Here is a 17,006-nt window from a genome sequence, read left to right on the forward strand (position 1 = left end):
TACCAAACCCAACTTAAAAGTAATTGTACATGATTTGAAACTTTCAGTTGTTTTTGCTGTTTCTCTCTGCAAATAAGGAAATCCTGGCTTTCTGGAAAAAAAAATTCTAGATCTTGGCTATTGGTTTCTTTTTAAGGTCTGCCACACTAATTGCTTTCTGTTTGATTCTGTGCCCTTCTGAAATTAAAGGTTGCCTCAAGGCAGGAGAAAAGCTGCAGTGGCGGCTTGTGGGTTTGGGGACTGGGGTAACCCCCCGCTGTGGCCGCAGGCCAGCCTCATTATCCCACGGCCTCAGTAGGCAGACCAGGGGGCTCCGTTTACTGCTTCAGATCTGAGTCTGTGACTGGGAGGGTTAGAATCTCAAAGCTTTCCTCTGCATTATTTATCATTTCTGACTGATAACAACACTACTTTCTTCTAGGGACCAAACACTTGTCATTATGGTTTTGTTTTAATGTGGTGGTATTGGGTATTGTATTTCATTGTTCTTCAACCGCAGGTTTATAGACGGGGAATGTATTAAGGGATATGTGCTTCACAGGGAATAGACACTTCACTTCTTTTCAGCAATGATATGACTTTATTGCTTCTACACCAGCATATCCCTCCCCCAATTACTATATGATTTCTTCCTTTAAATCCATGTAAGCTGCAGTGGTGAAAGTTGTAGCTCTCTCTTGGTGCCTGGGAACATGTGTGCATTCACTCGAGTCAGAGACAATTTCGTCAGTCGTATGACACTGATTTCATAAATGGGATTTCAAAATCCCAAAGTCCAAGTATTAATAAGTGAATAGTTGATTTATTCAGCAAGGTTGATACTGTGAGAGCAGGTGTCACCCTCAGGGAGTGGACACAGGGGGTCTGCTGGCCTGGGACTGAATCCCTAGGGAGGAGGGTAAGAAGAGTGACTTCTGCGTCCTTCAGTGTTTTTATTTTCAATTTTAGCTTGGAAAATTTAGAGGTTTGTAATGAAGGTTCCATCAGTACATGGACCTAGAGTTGTTAATGCAGAACCAGGCACCTGGTGGCCAAGTGAATGCCAACTGCATTTTACCTTAAACTGTGCTAGGTGCTTTCTATTTTTGTTCACGAAATACAATTTTACCTCTTTCTGTACATTCTGGGTCATCATTAGGATCTTTAGTGAGAGCAAAGTGACACACTAATGGCTTCTAGGTGATGTCCCTGCCTGCCTTAGGCACTGCTGTGGATTTGGATCAATGTCCTGATTCCACCTTATAGGACAGTCAGGGGTCATGTTTTAACACCTTCCAATCACATGTGCCCCAGAGGCCAAATCCCTAGGTTCAATTTCTGGTTGTACAGTTCACTGTTCTGTGTGATGATGAGGTTACTCAATTCCCCTCTTTAAAGCATAAGTGACCTATCAAAGGTGTTAGGTGCACTGACTTCTCAGGATTGTTATAGAGATCAGATAAAATGAAGTCAACGCAAAGACATATGATAAGTGCTCAGTAAAAGTTAACAGATATTAATTGTCATGGCTGAGCTGAGAAAGCGATCTATAACTTTCATCTCTGCATCTCCCTTATCCTTCATTATAGAAATGAAGGGAAAAGTCACTCAAGACTTGGAGATGATCAAGAGGAAGAAGCTATGCAGAGCATGAATTTTGAATCTGATGCCATGGCATCCCAATAAGACAAAGCACTTGATCACTTCACTTTACTTCCCTTTAATCGTCGATTTGCTTGAGCGGGCGCCAATAGCATCTCCGTTTGTCCCTGTCGCATGCTAGTGTAGCCCAATGGCATCCTGTTCGTTCTAGGAATGCGAAGAGCCTCAAGCCGATCATTCAGGATCTTGATGAAGAAGTCTGACCATCTGGTAAGTGGGCGGCCACGTGGTCTTTTGACGTACCGTAGAATCCAGCTGGTAATGGCTCTAGTCTAGCGGTCATCTCTAAATTTTATTACGTATCCAGCCCTTCTGATTTTTGATGCCTTGGCAAACGAGACAGTGTCCCTGATTCTTGATCATCGATGGAGGTCGAAACTCCGGATTCTTTCTCTCATTTGAGTGAAACGTGATACTCCAAGCATAGTTCTTTCAATTCCTCTTTGGGAGACCCAAATAGCATTCTCATCCTGTTTGCGTAGGGCCCAGGTCTCTGAGGCATATGTTAATGCAGGAAGAACAGTGGAATTGAAGAGATGTGCCCAGAGCTGGAGGTTCTTTGTCCTCTTAGCTATTTCTTCAATGCTCTTGAAGGTGTTCCAAGCTGCTCTCTTCCTCCTATGCAACTCAGGTGCCAGGTCATTCATCATGTTGACTTCTCGACCTAGGTACACGTAACTATTGCAATCTGAGATGGTCATTCCATTGAGAGTGAATAGAGCATCAGGAACGAGGCTGTTTCTCATAAACATTGTCTTCGTAAGATTCAACTATAGTCCGACCTTTCCACACTCATGGTTGAAGTTGGCCAGCATTTGTGCCGCTTGGCTAATGTTTGGTGTTATTAGAACAATGTCATCAGCAAAGCGGAGGTGGTGTAGTTGCCGACCATCTATCTACACTCACATTCCTTCCCATTCCAGTCGTCGCATGATGTTCTCGAGGGTGGCACTGAAGAGTTTCGGTGAAATGGTATCACCCTGCCGAACCCCTCTCTTGACATTGATGATTATTTCTTTGTAGAATGGTGAGATCCTGGTAGTGAATCTGTAATACATCTCAGGGAGGATCCTGATGTATTGAGTTTGATTGCCCTGATTGGCTAGGGCTTCAATGACCGCTTCCGTCTCAACAGAATCAAAGGCCTTCTTTAAATCAATGAACGTTAGACAGAGCAGCATCTTGAACTTCCGAGAAACCTCAATGAGCTTGGTTATCGTGTGGATATGGTCGATGGTGCTGAATCCTTTGCGGAACCCAGCTTGCTCGCATGGTTGTCCTTCATCTAGTGTTCTGCCAATCCTATTCCGGATGACTCGAGTGAACAGCTTGTAGATGACAGACAATAGGCAGATTGAGTGATTGTTGCCAATATCGTAGATGTTTCCCTTCTTGTACAGTAGTACAGTCCTGCTGGTTTTCCATTGGGACGGAACCTTGCATTCAGACAGGTAGTGTGTGAAGAGCCAAGCCAGCGTATTGATGAGTACTGACGGCAGGTTCTTCAGGTGTTCAGGTCTGACCTTGTCTGGGCTGGGTGCTGTTCATTTAAGACAAAGCAGGGCATTGAAATATCTGTTCTGTTTCTTCAAATGAAAACTAAATACAGTTCCTTAGTTTTTAAAAAATAAATTGCACTTTGTTTTGTTTGTGTGATCATCTCATTTTTTTAAAATTGTAGAACTGCAATTCTTAGTTATTGATAGCTGGAGCTATAGCACAGTGGGTAGGGCATTTGCCTTGCATGTGGCCAATCCAGGTGGAATTCCTCCGTCCATCTTAGAGAGCCCAGCAAGCTACTGAGAATATCCTGCCCGCATGGCAGAGCCTGGCAAGCTTGTCGTGGTGTATTCGATATGCCCGAAACAGTAACAACACATCTCACTATGAGACATTACTGGTGCCTGCTTGAGCAAATAGATGAACAACGGGAGGACAGTGCTACAGTGCACTTCAACACCAATCCCACTACCAGTCTATCGATGTCCACTTCCCACCACCAGTGTTCCCATATTCCTTCCCCACCCCAACCCCTACCCCATCCTCGCATGTTAACTTGACAAGCACATTACAGAGTTTCCATGGTTGCAGCTTAGATCTCATGCTTTTAGTTTTGTTGAGTTTGTGTGTTGAATATGAGGCTATACCACTCTCCCATATCAACAGTAAAACTGAAGTCCTGCTGCCTGCTCACCCATTACTTCCAGTTCTCTTCTTTCCCTCTTGATTTCTTTCCTTCTCTGTCCTTCTCTTCTCTGAACACTGGTCAAGGGTGATCTAGGCACCGCCCCCCCCACTTTTTACTACATGTACTCATCTAGTATTCTATATGCCACAGATAAGTAGCTCATCCTGTGTTTATCTTTCTTCTGGCTTACTTCACCCAATGTGGTATCTTCCAGTTCCAACCAGGTTGTAGAAAATTGCATGATTTCGTCATTCCTTCAGCTGCATAGTATTCAATTGTGCATATATGCCACATCTTCATAATCTATTCATCTGTCATTGGACACCTAAGTTGGTTCCATATCTTAATTATTTATATGGAAGTGGGCAGCAATGAATAATGGTGTGCATATGTCCTTTTGAGAGTACTTTATGCCCTGGGGTTAGATGCCACAAAGTGGAATTGCTGCAGTTCAATTCTAAGTTTATTGAGAACTCTCCGTATTGTTTTCCACAGGGATTGTACCAGACCACGTTCCCACCAACAGTGGATGAGAATTGCTTTTTCACCAAATTCCTATCAGCACAGATTGCTCCTATTATTTTTGACAATTCTCACTGGTGTGAGATGATATCTCATTATTGTCTTGATTGGGATTTTTATGATAAGTGATGCTGAGCCTTTTTTCATATGCCTACTGGCCATCCACCTGTCTTCCTCTGGGAAGTGTCAATTCATTTTCTCTCCCCATTTTTTGATAAGGTTTTTGATTATTTATTTATTTTATTTTTTGCTAATTTTTTTTGGCTTTTTGGTCACACCCGGGGTTTATACACACCTGGTTTATGCACTCAGGAATTACTCCTGGTGGTGCTCAGGGGACCATATGGGATACTGGGAATCAAACCTGGGTCGGCCGCATGCAAGGCAAATGCCCTACCCACTGTGCTATCGCTCCAGCCCGGTTTTTGATTTTTTAATCTTTGTGAGTACTTTATATATCCTGAATATCAAATCTTTATCTTATGTGCTGCATGCAAATACTTTTCCCGTTCCATTAGCTTTTAGTTTTAGCCCTTGTTTCTTTTGTCCTGCAAACCCATTTGCTTATTTTTGATTGTTTTGCCTTTGTCAGTGGTATCAGATCATTGAAGACACTTTTGAGGTCCAAATCTTGAAGTGTTCTGCCTATATTTCTTCACTATACTTTAAAGTTTTGGTAGGATCTCAAGGTCTTTGATCCACTTTGAATTGATTTATGAGTGAGGTGTAAGGTATGGATCGAGCTTTAATTTCTTATACAGTTATCCAGTTTTTTCCCAGCACCATTTGTTGAAGAGGCTAGCTTTATTCCATTTCATGCTCTCAGCTCCCTTATTGAAAATTAACTCTCCATACATATGGGGAGAAATTTCATTTTCTAGGGAATATCAACTCTCCCATTTTATCTTAGCATTAAATTTGGGTGAATTTTCTAAGCTGTTTGTCTCTATGGCTCCTAGAAAATTGCAGGTATATGCCAAGGGGTTCCCAGCCCCCTGACTGTAAGTTTAAATAAAGCCACTTAGTGTGTTTTTTCTGTATAATTATATGATCTAAGCAATAGAATCTTATCTTCAGGTCGACTCAGTCCTTGCCATTCTGCACTGGTCATGTACCATAGGTTTCATTGATCTAACTTCTGAAAAAAATTTCCAGAATCATGGTGTTTAACCATATTATATATTTAGGTGGGGCTTGATATATTTAACCCCTTATCTGAGGCCATAGACCTAATTCCTGGTTCTGGAACCAGAAGAACTCCTGTCACCTATTGGTGACTCAGATTCTCTTATGTGTCACTACATTTGCTCTCCAGTAAGTTTTTACAGTTTGATTATAGGTTTTAGTTTTTTTTTTTAAAGGCATATGTGTTTAATGGAAAGAACATTTTATCAAGGATCCAGATTCTGCCTTTTCCAATGCCGCCCTTATAAGCTTTGGTAACAGTGCTTTCCCTACCATGATTCCTGTTTCATTTCTTTGCAGCATTGCTAGAGGATAAATGAGCTTAGAAAGGAGACGACCTCTTGAAGATAAGAAGAGGTGGACACGTGTAAGAGCAGGGCTTTGGAATCAAAACACACTGGTTTTCATGAACCTTCACTCTGTACATGTCATTTATGTGTTCTTGATCAATGTCGTTCATAAATAGGAGTAAAGTCATCTTATTAAGTCTGCTTGAAGATTTAATGAAATGATCTATAAAATATCTGACACAAGGAGAACTGTCAGACAATGGTAGCCATTATTAAATACCTAGCATAAACAATAGATTGTTATATGTATGTTTGACCTGCCCATTGCCGCCTGCACTGTGATATCAGTGTTTCAACATAGAAAACTGATTTTTGGGCCATTTCCAGAGATGCTCCATGCATTCACGTAGAGCTGAGTGAACTTAAAGCATTTGTACTCACAAAATGACCTGTTCAGTAGGACTTAAGAATAAAAAGAAAGGTTATTTTGAAAATCAATTCTGGTTATTTTCAAAGCAATAAACTCATCCACTTGATCCTAATTAAAATTTTAGTGAACATGGTGTTTGGGAGAAAAGTCCAGATCACTGACCAGGAAGGTCCTTTGCAATGGAGAGGCCTTGGACCAGGCCTTCTGCCACAGGAGTGGCGGCATGTGTGGTCGCAAAGAGCCTTGCCAGGGCTGCTGATGCCCTCCTGGTGGAGCGCATGGGAGCTGGGCTTATGGGAATGAGAGCTCCGGGTGCAAACGGCTCTTCACACAGAAGAGCGTGAAGGGCACCCCATGGCTCTTTTGCCTGATTCCAATTTTACTCCTCCATTTACAGGAAAGAGGGATTGAAAAATTAAGCTGATGCATAGTCGTACGCAGAAATTCATAAAGTCCTCATTAGAAAGTAAAACCACCGGGTGGGAGTGATCAAAATAAATTGTATTGTCATAAAGCAATTAAGAGAAAATTAGGCAATCATAAGGTGATAAAAGCCTATTAGTTAAAGGGCCTGAAAAACACAGCGGGTTGTAAAAAATTAAATTCTCACACACAGGAAAAATGCAAATACATGCAATTGTCTCTCTATGGCAAAGAGTCAGATTACTGATGTGTGTGAAGAGTTAAAAGAAAAGACTTGGAAAATGTCAGGTGCAGTTTTATTTCTCATCTGCACTCAGTTGAGGATTTCTGTCTTGCTAAATTCTTTCCTTCATAATAGCCCTTAAAGGACAGTTTTGTTCTTTAAAAATAAGGACGTATACTCTTCATGGTGAAATGTAGTAGGTAATGAATTTCACAGAGATTACCACCTTTTAAAAAATTTTCCCAGTGCATCTCCGGGTGTGACCCAAAAAGGAAAAAAAATCTAAATTCAGAGCTTTATATTCTCAAATGTTTTTCTCAACAAACAATTTCTTGGGACTTTATAAGATATGGCCTACTAAACATTTTTGCTGCCATGTTACTTAAATTACAATTAAACAATTTTGTTTTATTTGGGGGCCACACCAGGTAGTGCTCAGGACTACACTCCTGGCTCTGCGCCTGAGTATCTCCTGGCAGTGCTTCTTCAGAGGACTTGATGGAGTGCCTGCAACGCAAGCACCCCACTTGATGTACTGTCAAACAAACCCTAAACAAAAATTCTTAAATTTTGTTTAGGACCTTGGACCCAAGAGGTAGACATTTGCCTCGCTTGCAGTGCATCTGGCTCTCATCCCTGGAACCCCGGCCCCGGCCACTTACAGCGTGTGGCCCAGACCCCCAGAGAAGAAAAGAACCCCCAAAACATAACTCCATCAAAGGGTACCATTCCATATCCACTAATGGCATGGGTAAAGTCTATTGACCGGGTGATGTAACAACAGAAAATCAGACTTTGCATCGAGGAACTTAAAGTTGATGTTTTTCAAAGTTCTTTAGATTATGGAGTTCCAGGAGAGGTAGAGAATTGTCAGTCCTTGGAGTTTACAACCCCTCTGTAACCCCTCTGCCAGCCCCGCTTGGCGCTGCGGCATCTGCCTGCACCAGTGCTGCCTGCACTCACTCCCATCCGTGTGGTGTGTGCGTTCTCGCCGGGTTGTACTTACCTCCAACTTCAGGATTTTCTCTTGCTAATCCCTTGAGGATCTGGAATGTAGTACCTTTTAGAATTTTGTATATAAACATTGTGTCAAAAATATTATTTTTACATGAAGTTGATGGAAGGTACATATTTCTTTTTCATTCTTATTTTGCTTTCAGGAGCTTTTTAAATGTTCTATCTTATCTGAACTGGGCCGGAGCGATAGCATAGCAGGTAAGGCATTTGCCTTGCATGCTGCTGACCTGGGTTTGATTCCTCCGCCCCTCTTGGAGAGCCCGGCAAGCTACCGAGAGTATTCTGCCCGTATGGCAAAGCCTGGCAAGCTCCCCATGACGTATTCAATATGCCAAAAACAGTAACAACAAGTCTCACAATGGAGACATTACTGGTGCCCACTCGGGCAAATTGATGAACAACGGGAGGACAGTGCAGTGCTAATTTAATTATAGCACTGTGATTTACAGAGTTCTTGATAGTTGAGTTTTAGGCATATGATGTGTCAACACCAATCCCATCACCAGTCTACCAGTGTTACTGCCACTTTACCATTGTTCCTGTACCCCTCTCCACCCCCCACCTATCACCTTGACAGGGTTCCCATAGCTGCATCTTAGGTCTCATGTCTCAGTGTTGTTGAGTCTGTGGGTCAGATAAGTGGCTCTACCCTCACCATATCACCGTCAGGAAGCCCTGATGCCTGTTTACCCATTACTTCCCATTCTCCTCTCTCCCCACTTGATTTCTCGTCTTCTCTGGAAATATCACCACTTTTTTGTTTTTTGCTTTTTGGGTCACACCTAGTGATACTCGGGGGTTACTTCTGGCTCTGCACTCAGGAATTACTCCTGGCAGTGCTCGGGGGACCATTTGGGATACTGGGAATCGAACCCGGGTCCATCACGTGCAAGGCAAACACCCTCCCCACTGTGCTATCACTCCAGTCCCAGATCACCACTTTTTAACTCATGGAAGTCACTCTGGAATTCAAAACACTTAATTCTATTGCAAGAAACTGGAGCCTGAGGAGGGGAAAGTCATGCATGCTTTCAACTAACGGCTTTGCTAGCTCCTAGGAGAACCTTAGTCTGGAGACTGGCTTTCTCTTCTTGGTCACTCCCCACAGCCCACCTGTTCAGGGACCCCAGCCTGACCTCATTTTCTGCTGTGAATGCTTCAAATTTTTGATCCCTATCAAAGGTTAGAAAACTTTTTCTGTAAAAGGTCAGCTACTAAACTGTTCTGCCTTGGTGGACTGTGGGATCTTTTCGGCGCCTGCTCAGTTCTGCTCTCGTGATACAGAAGCAGCCACAGACGCCCCAGAAGGCAGTCAGCACCCTGCTTCGAACAGAGTAAAATGCTGCACAGTTGATAGAGTTCTGCCTGCACGAGATAGTTTGATGATCTCCAATTTAAAAAATTAGTAATGATTAAAGGGAATGTAAAATAAACTAAACCAACATTTCAAGATATTATCAGGAATTTTCGGAGTCAGCGGGAATGTCTTTGCTCTAAACGCTCTTCTGGAGTCCAGCCCTTGCTATTCCGAGTGGCAAATGCCCCAGTCTTGAATTAATCTTACTCATTTCCTCCTATCTCAGTAGCGGGCATTGGCACAATTCAAATTGATGCCAGTACACGGTGACCTTGTGCTGAAATATCTCTCTGTCCTCCATGGCTGGTCTGAGCAAGGACAGGATCTTGTGACTTTCTGCAACTGGACAAACATCTGCTTTACTCTTCTGATAATCTGCTTTTTGGATGCTGATCAGAAATCCCACATTCACTACATATGAGTCTGTCCACATAGTCGCTTTTTTCCTCATCAGTCTATCCACCCACCCCTTTATAGTCTCTGCCATACTCTACTCCACCTGAGAAGTCTTTGTCTAAGTTTCTTTTATCTTCTTGTTTGGCTTTTGTTTGGGGGCCACACCCAGCTGTGCTCAGGGATCACTCCTGGTGGGATTTGGGTGCCAATGTGTGGTACCAGGAACGACATATCCATCCTGTGGAATTTGGTATGTCGGCAAGTGGACATGGCTATCGAAGAGATTTGAGTAGAAGTCATGGATAATCTTCTCCATTGCCGTTCTGGAGGATGTGATGGATCCATCAGGACGTCTGAGGGCAGTCATCTTGGTCTTATAGTTGGCGAAGGACAGGCGGGCGTTACGAATACTTTTCCCGGCTTCTGCCGCATCTACCAGTACTTCTGCTCTTCTCTCTTTGAGGTCTTCCTTGATCGCATCTCTGCACTGCTTTGCGAGCTCGGACGTTAGCTTGCGGTTGCCTGAGGCATGCGCCAAACCACGCTGGCGAATTAGCTCAAGAGTTTTCGAAGATAGGCGACTTTTTGTGGCTATCTCTCTCTTGGCGTTCCTCGCACATTCATGGAGGTGCTGAACCAGTCGATCGTATTCCTCGTCAATGTTGTCAACAATGGCATCTTCCCATGTTGCCGCAATAGTACCAAAGAGTTCCCAGTTGGTGGTCGTTCTGGGAGTTCTCTTTTTGAACTTTGCAGCCCTTTCTCCCCGCTCTGTGAAGTAGAATTTTGCACGAAGGAGACGGTGGTCCGATCCCGTTCGAAATTTTGGGACAACAGCGACATCAGTCAGGCAAAACCGTCGATTGAATATGATGTGGTCTATTTCGTTGTGGAATCGTCCACCGGGAGACTCCCATGTCCATCGTTTAGATTCTGCCTTCTGGAACTGTGAGTTACCATGAATGGTCTTGGTCGACATGATGAACTCAGACAGTCTCTCACCCTGTTCGTTCCATTCTAGGCCATGGGTTCCGATGTGAAGTTCTTCAGCTGATCTTCTCGGTCCTATCTTGGCATTAAAATCACCCACAATGATCTTGTAGAAGGTGTGGTCTTCTTTATAGAACTTCTCTAGCTCCATGTAGAACTTCTCGATTTCTCTTTCATCATAATGAGATGTTGGTGCGTAGACAACGAAGATAGAAACTGCAGGCAGTGAGCCACATCTATTCAAATGTAAACGTCCAATTCGGGTTGTTAGGCATTCAAATGAATCAATGCTCTTGGCCAAGTTTGTGTTGACAAGGACACCGATGCCTCCAACACCTCTTTTATCGCATGTTCCGAGGAACAATTCTTCTCCAGTGTCGAAAACGGCATGGTGAGATTCGTGTCTTCTTGTCTCGGTCAGACCAATGATGTCGTACTTGATCATTCGCGCTTGTACCATCAGGTCCTCGCTGGATGCATCTGATGCTAGCGTACGTGCATTGAAAGTACAGACGATCATTTTTGTCTTCCTTCGTTGTGGCAGCCTAGGTCGGCCTTGAGATTTTGTCGGCCTCTCCTTTCTCATCCTTCTCAGTGCTGCCATGTCGGTGAAGCCTTCAGGGTCAGGTGAATGAGACCAGTTGTAGTTACTGGTTTTGGCATATCGAATACACAGCGGATAGCTTGCCAGGCTCTTCCGTGCGGGCGGAATACTCTCGGTAGCTTGCCAGTCTTTCCGAGAGGTATAGAGGCTTTTGGGGTGACCTCTAATCCCCCTTGTAGGTGTTACCATATTTGAACCCTATCAAATATGGTACGACAATTCCAGAAGACGGGTATTTAGTGTCTTATGATGTGTCGCGCGGCCGCTTGCGGCCGCGCGGGTCCGGAAAGCGTCCTGGAGTGTGGCGACGGCTGGGTAGTGGAAGTAGTGTCGAGAGTGGAAGTCTGCCAGTGGGGTATTTATCTGGGTAGGGTGGGTCTCCTGTGCACAATTCGATCCCTGGGTGGTTGATGGAAGCAGACAGGGCAGGGTAGGGTGGGGCTCCTGATTAGAATCCCTTTGTCACCTGTGGTGGTGGGAGCAAGCAGAGAAGCTCTGTCCCTGGGTCCGCCGAGCCTGGAGTCCAAGGTCTCAGAGAGTTCCGCTTACCTTGTTCTGTGGGTCTTCAGTTGTGCATGGGTCTCGGCCGGAGCGGCCGCGCGGGTCCGGAAAGCGTCCTGGAGTGTGGCGACGGCTTGTTCTGTGGGTCTTCAGTTGTGCGTGGGTCTCGGCCGGAGCGGCCGCGCGGGTCCGGAAAGCATCCTGGAGTGTGGCGACGGCTGGGTAGTGGAAGTAGTGTCCACTCGAGTCATCCTGAATAGGATTGGCAGAACACTAGATGAAGGACAACCATGTGAGCAAGCAGGGTTCCGCAAAGGATTCAGCACCATCGACCATATCCACACAATAACCAAACTCATTGAGGTTTCTCGGGAGTTCAAGATGCCGCTCTGCTTAACGTTCATTGATTTAAAGAAGGCCTTTGATTCTGTTGAGACGGAAGCGGTCATTGAAGCCCTAGCCAATCAGGGCATTCAAGCCCAATACATCAGGATCCTCCGTGAGCTGTATTGCGGATTCACTACCAGGATCTCACCATTCTACAAAGAAGTGATCGTTGATGTCAAGAGAGGGGTGCGGCAGGGTGATACCATTTCACCAAAACTCTTCAGTGCCACCCTCGAGAACATCATGCGACGACTGGAATGGGAAGGAATGGGAGTGAAGATAGATGGTCGGCAACTACACCACCTCCGCTTTGCTGATGACATTGTTTTAATAACACCAAACATCAGCCAAGCGGCACAAATGCTGGCCGACTTTGACCGTGAGTGTGGAAAGGTAGGACTACAGCTGAATCTTACGAAGACAATGTTTATGAGAAACAGCCTTGTTCCTGACGCCCCATTCGCTCTCAATGGAACGACCATCTCCGAATGCAACAGCTATGTGTACCTAGGTCGAGAGGTCAACATGACAAATGACCTGGCACCCGAGCTGCGCAGGAGGAAGAGAGCGGCTTGGAACGCCTTCAAGAACGTCGAAGAAATAGCTAAGAGGACGAAGAACCTCCGGCTCTGGGCACATCTCTTTGATTCCACTGTTCTTCCTGCATTAACATATGCCTCAGAGACCTGGGCCCTATGCAAACAAGATGAGAACGCCATTCAGGTCTCCCAAAGAAGAATAGAAAGAGCTATGCTTGGAATATCACGTTTCACTCAAATGAGAGAACGAATCCGGAGTTCTGACATCCGTCGACGATCAAGGATCAGGGACGCTGTCTCATTTGCCAAGGTGTCGAAAATCAGATGGGCTGGTCACGTAATGAGATTTAAAGACGACCGTTGGACTAGAGCTGTTACTGATTGGATTCCACGGGATGTCAAGAGACTGCGTGGCCGCCCACCTACCAGATGGTCAGACTTCTTTGTCAAGGTCATGAACGATCGGTTTGAGGCCCTCCATGTTCCCGGAGCGAAGAGATGCCATTGGGCTACACTAGCACGCGACAGGGACAAATGGAGACGTTACTGGCGCCCGCTCGAGCAAATCGACGACTAACGGGAAGTTAAGTGATTAAGTGATTAAGTGTGGTACCAGGGATCAACTCTGTGGAGGCAAGCACCTTCCTGACTCGACTCTTTCTTTGACCCCTCCCTTTTTGTTTTTAATTAATATAGCAGTTTTTCTTATAAGTCTTGTATATTTTCATAATTTTTTTTTCACATCAGCTACATCTTTCTCGTCAGTTTCTGAAGTAGCAGAGGGGACTAGTGAAAGCATAGAAAACAGTCGCACACAGAGAACCTGAACACGCGGTTGTCACTTCTCCTTCTGAACTGGTGTTTACTGTAAATGCACAGGGCAGAAAGATGACAGATCATTTTATGAAAGAGTCAGATCCAGTCAGCAGTCAGAAAGCCTGAGCCACTCCGCAAAGTGTTGTGTCAGCACACTCACGAAGAGGGCAGGGAAGCTGCCCTAGCTCTGCGGGGACACCGGGGAGCAAGTTGTGGAGTGTTAGTCAGATAGACTGGCTTCTGCTAACCTTCATTCTTCCCTTTGTGATTTTTGCGTGCTAGCCCAGGTGGTCCCAGTCCCTACCTGTAGCCACATCGATTCAGTCTTGACTTCTGTCACTGTCACTATCCTCGCGTTGTTCATTGATTTGCTCAAGCAGACCCAGTAATGTCTCCATTGTGAGACTTGTTACTTTGTTTGGCATATCGAATACGTCACAGGTAGCTTGCCAGGCTTTGCCATGCAGGCGAGATACTCTCGGTAGTGTCCAGGCTCTCTGAGAGGGGCAGAGGAATTGAACCTGGGTCGGCCAGGTCAGCTGTGTGCAAGGCAAATGCCCTACCCACTGTGTTATCTCTCCAGCCCCCTGATTTCTGTATATTTTTTAAATTTTAAACTCAAATTTACTTCTTATTCTTGCATTTTCCTTTGTTCCTGTGGTTCTTGGAGGTGTGCTATGCATCTGCTCTCTGACTCTTCCTCTGCTGCTGGCATGATCTCTCTCTGGGCTGTTCTACCTGGTTTTCCTTCCGCCGGCTGGCTTCTGCTGCTCTGGTCACCACTGATTTTCCAAGGACTTCACTCTCTCCTCAAATTAGCCGGCTTCCCAGGAGAGACTTCAAACTGATCCACCACCTCCATCTTCCTCTCCATTCATTGTGCTAGTTCATGCTGGCAGCAACTCAAAATTATTCCCATGTGTGTATTTGTGTTACAACATTAACTATTTATGAAGAGATATCAAATGTATTTCACAGAGCAGGATCACTTCTAATGAACTCTCTTGTTTATTTTATATAGTCTAATGTTAAATGAAGTGCTCAGGTATTACGGGGGAGGGTGATGTAAACCAGATGGACCCAACCGACGTGCGGTCACCCTTCCAGTGATTCCACGGGGCAGGTCAGGTAGATGCTGCTTAAATGGGCTGGTGGGGGCTTTGCTACTCCCAATGGCAGCTACCTTATTATTTGATCTGTAGTCGCCTATGTAAACATTCCTACCGTAGGAACTGAAATACGTCTTTATACTAGGACATGGTGAGTAATCACAGTTCTATCACCAGAAGAATCCAATTTGCTCGTATAATCTGACTTTACACAAATAAGAGCCCTCAACCATGGGTTTAGAATTAGTCTGACAAGCCTTTTAAGAGATACAGATGCCCAGGCCCCCTCCAGTCTAGTTGAAACAGAATTCCTAAGTGTGGGGCCTCGTGATTGGTATTTAAAAAATTTCCCAGATGAATCTAATGTACAACCGAAGTTGAAATTTACTCTTTTTTGTTAGAACTTTTAGAGGCCCCAGCTGTTCTCTTATATACCTTTTGTCACCAGACCTCTTTCTTAAGCTTGCAGAAAATTTACAGGAACTCGGTCTGTGATTTAGGTCATGTTTTTTAACTTAGTTTTCAAAACTTCGACTTCTTTTGGTCCTTTCTCTGTTGTGTTCGGCTTTCAAACCCAGAGAGCAATATATCAGAGAGAATTATTTATAATTTTTAAAAGGGCCACATCAATGCCAGCTCCCGTGGGCTTGTCTCTGCTGGGAAATGGCTGTGGTATCTTTGAAGAGTCTGGTAGGAATTTCAACAGAATGAAAAGATCACTGGATATCTGTGGATTTGAAGCATTGGAATACCATTGTGAGAACAATACTGGATGAGTTAAGTTTTTCAGATATAAATAACAGGATACTCTAAAAAATGGTCTATGCAGAAAATTAACATATGAAGGGGTAGGTTCCAGATTGACAATTAGGAGGAGCTCAGCAGAATAGTCTTTTGGACCAAGAACCAAGGCCCCAGTACTTTTAGCAACGATGCCTACCCACCTTTGTTTGATGCCTTCACTACTTTTACTTTCCCTTTTCTTTCCCATAAGGGTAGGGGGTTGTTGTTTTTGGACTATCTTTTGCAATGCTCAGGGGTTACTCCTGGCTCTGCACTCAGGAATTACTCCTGGCGGTGCTCTTTAGTTAATCCCCAGCCTATGGAATGCTGAGAATTGAACCTGGGGTCAGCCACATGCAAGGCAAGAGCAAGGCAAAATACCCTACTGACTGTACTATCTTTCCAGCCCCAAACTTTAGTTTTTCAAGGTGCTTTTTTCTGAGTGAACATCTGACATTGCACAGAATTATGCCCAACTGGAAGCATTTCTGGGAAAAAGAGTAATTTTTTTTTTCAGTACTGGGGAAACAAGACAAATCTGGAAAAATCCTAAAGCCTAAGGAAGGAAGGATGCTTAGAAGATATCAGTCGACCTCAAAGCTGACCTCAAAGAATCCATTTGGTGCACTTTTCTACTCTGATCAGAGGCATCCTATCCTGGGCGTAAATTTCTGTTGGCCAGCATCATCTTGTGTCTGAGAGTCAGGATCTGGTGTTATCAGTCATTACAACACGTGCACTTTGCACCACTCCTAATAATAGAGTTTAAAAAGATCTTCATTTTCTGCTATCAGTGGAGTTGGTAGGGAGAGAATTGTAAATGGTTGGATAAAGAGGTTGAGAAGAAACTTCCTCATAACTCTATTTTTAAAAAAAATCATCCTTACAAGAGTTCTCTGTCACCCATGTACTGTCATTTACATACAAATTGCCTCTGGTATTGAGTTGGACGCACAGTTAAGAAAACTGAGAATACTTAAAGCCAATGTTGAATGCCTTACATTAAAATCCTAATAAAAATTAGTATCTTATTTTATGCCTTTTGTGAAAGGAAATGCTGATAAGAAAATGCTGAAAAAATGTGAAAAACATTTCAGACAAAGATTTGTGTTATGTCCATCAAAGACAGGAAGAAATAAAAAATTTATTATGAAACAACAGGCGAGGCCTTCTTCCGACCAGATGAGCAGCCCCCTCTCCTTAATTGCCTCCCTCCCCCAGCAGTGGAGGTGACTCTCATCTAACCCAGATGCCTGTGTAGAGGATTTGCCTGGAGGCAGTATAATGACCCAAGTAATCTCTTTGAGTCTCTTGCAGGTTTTGATGCTGTGAAAAAGCTTTTCCTAGTTCTCTAGTGGAAACCAAATTAGGAACTTCAAGTATACTACTGAAGTACGTACAGTCAAATGAAGCCTCTGGGTAGTTAGTGGAATAAGTTAGTTAATACGTATCTGAGAACTCCCTGCCCAGGGGCCCGCCTCGCCCTGTCCTCCTGGCAGGAGCAGTTTGCATGCACTTTGTCCCCCTCTCTTCCCAGGGTTGCCCTTTGCTTCCCCAAGAAAAGCAGAAAATCTGGAACACAGACTGCAAAGACAATGGCAATTC

Source organism: Sorex fumeus, unplaced genomic scaffold, assembly GCF_029834395.1.
Source record: "Sorex fumeus unplaced genomic scaffold, SorFum_2.1 ptg000024l, whole genome shotgun sequence".
Lineage (NCBI taxonomy): Eukaryota > Metazoa > Chordata > Mammalia > Eulipotyphla > Soricidae > Sorex > Sorex fumeus.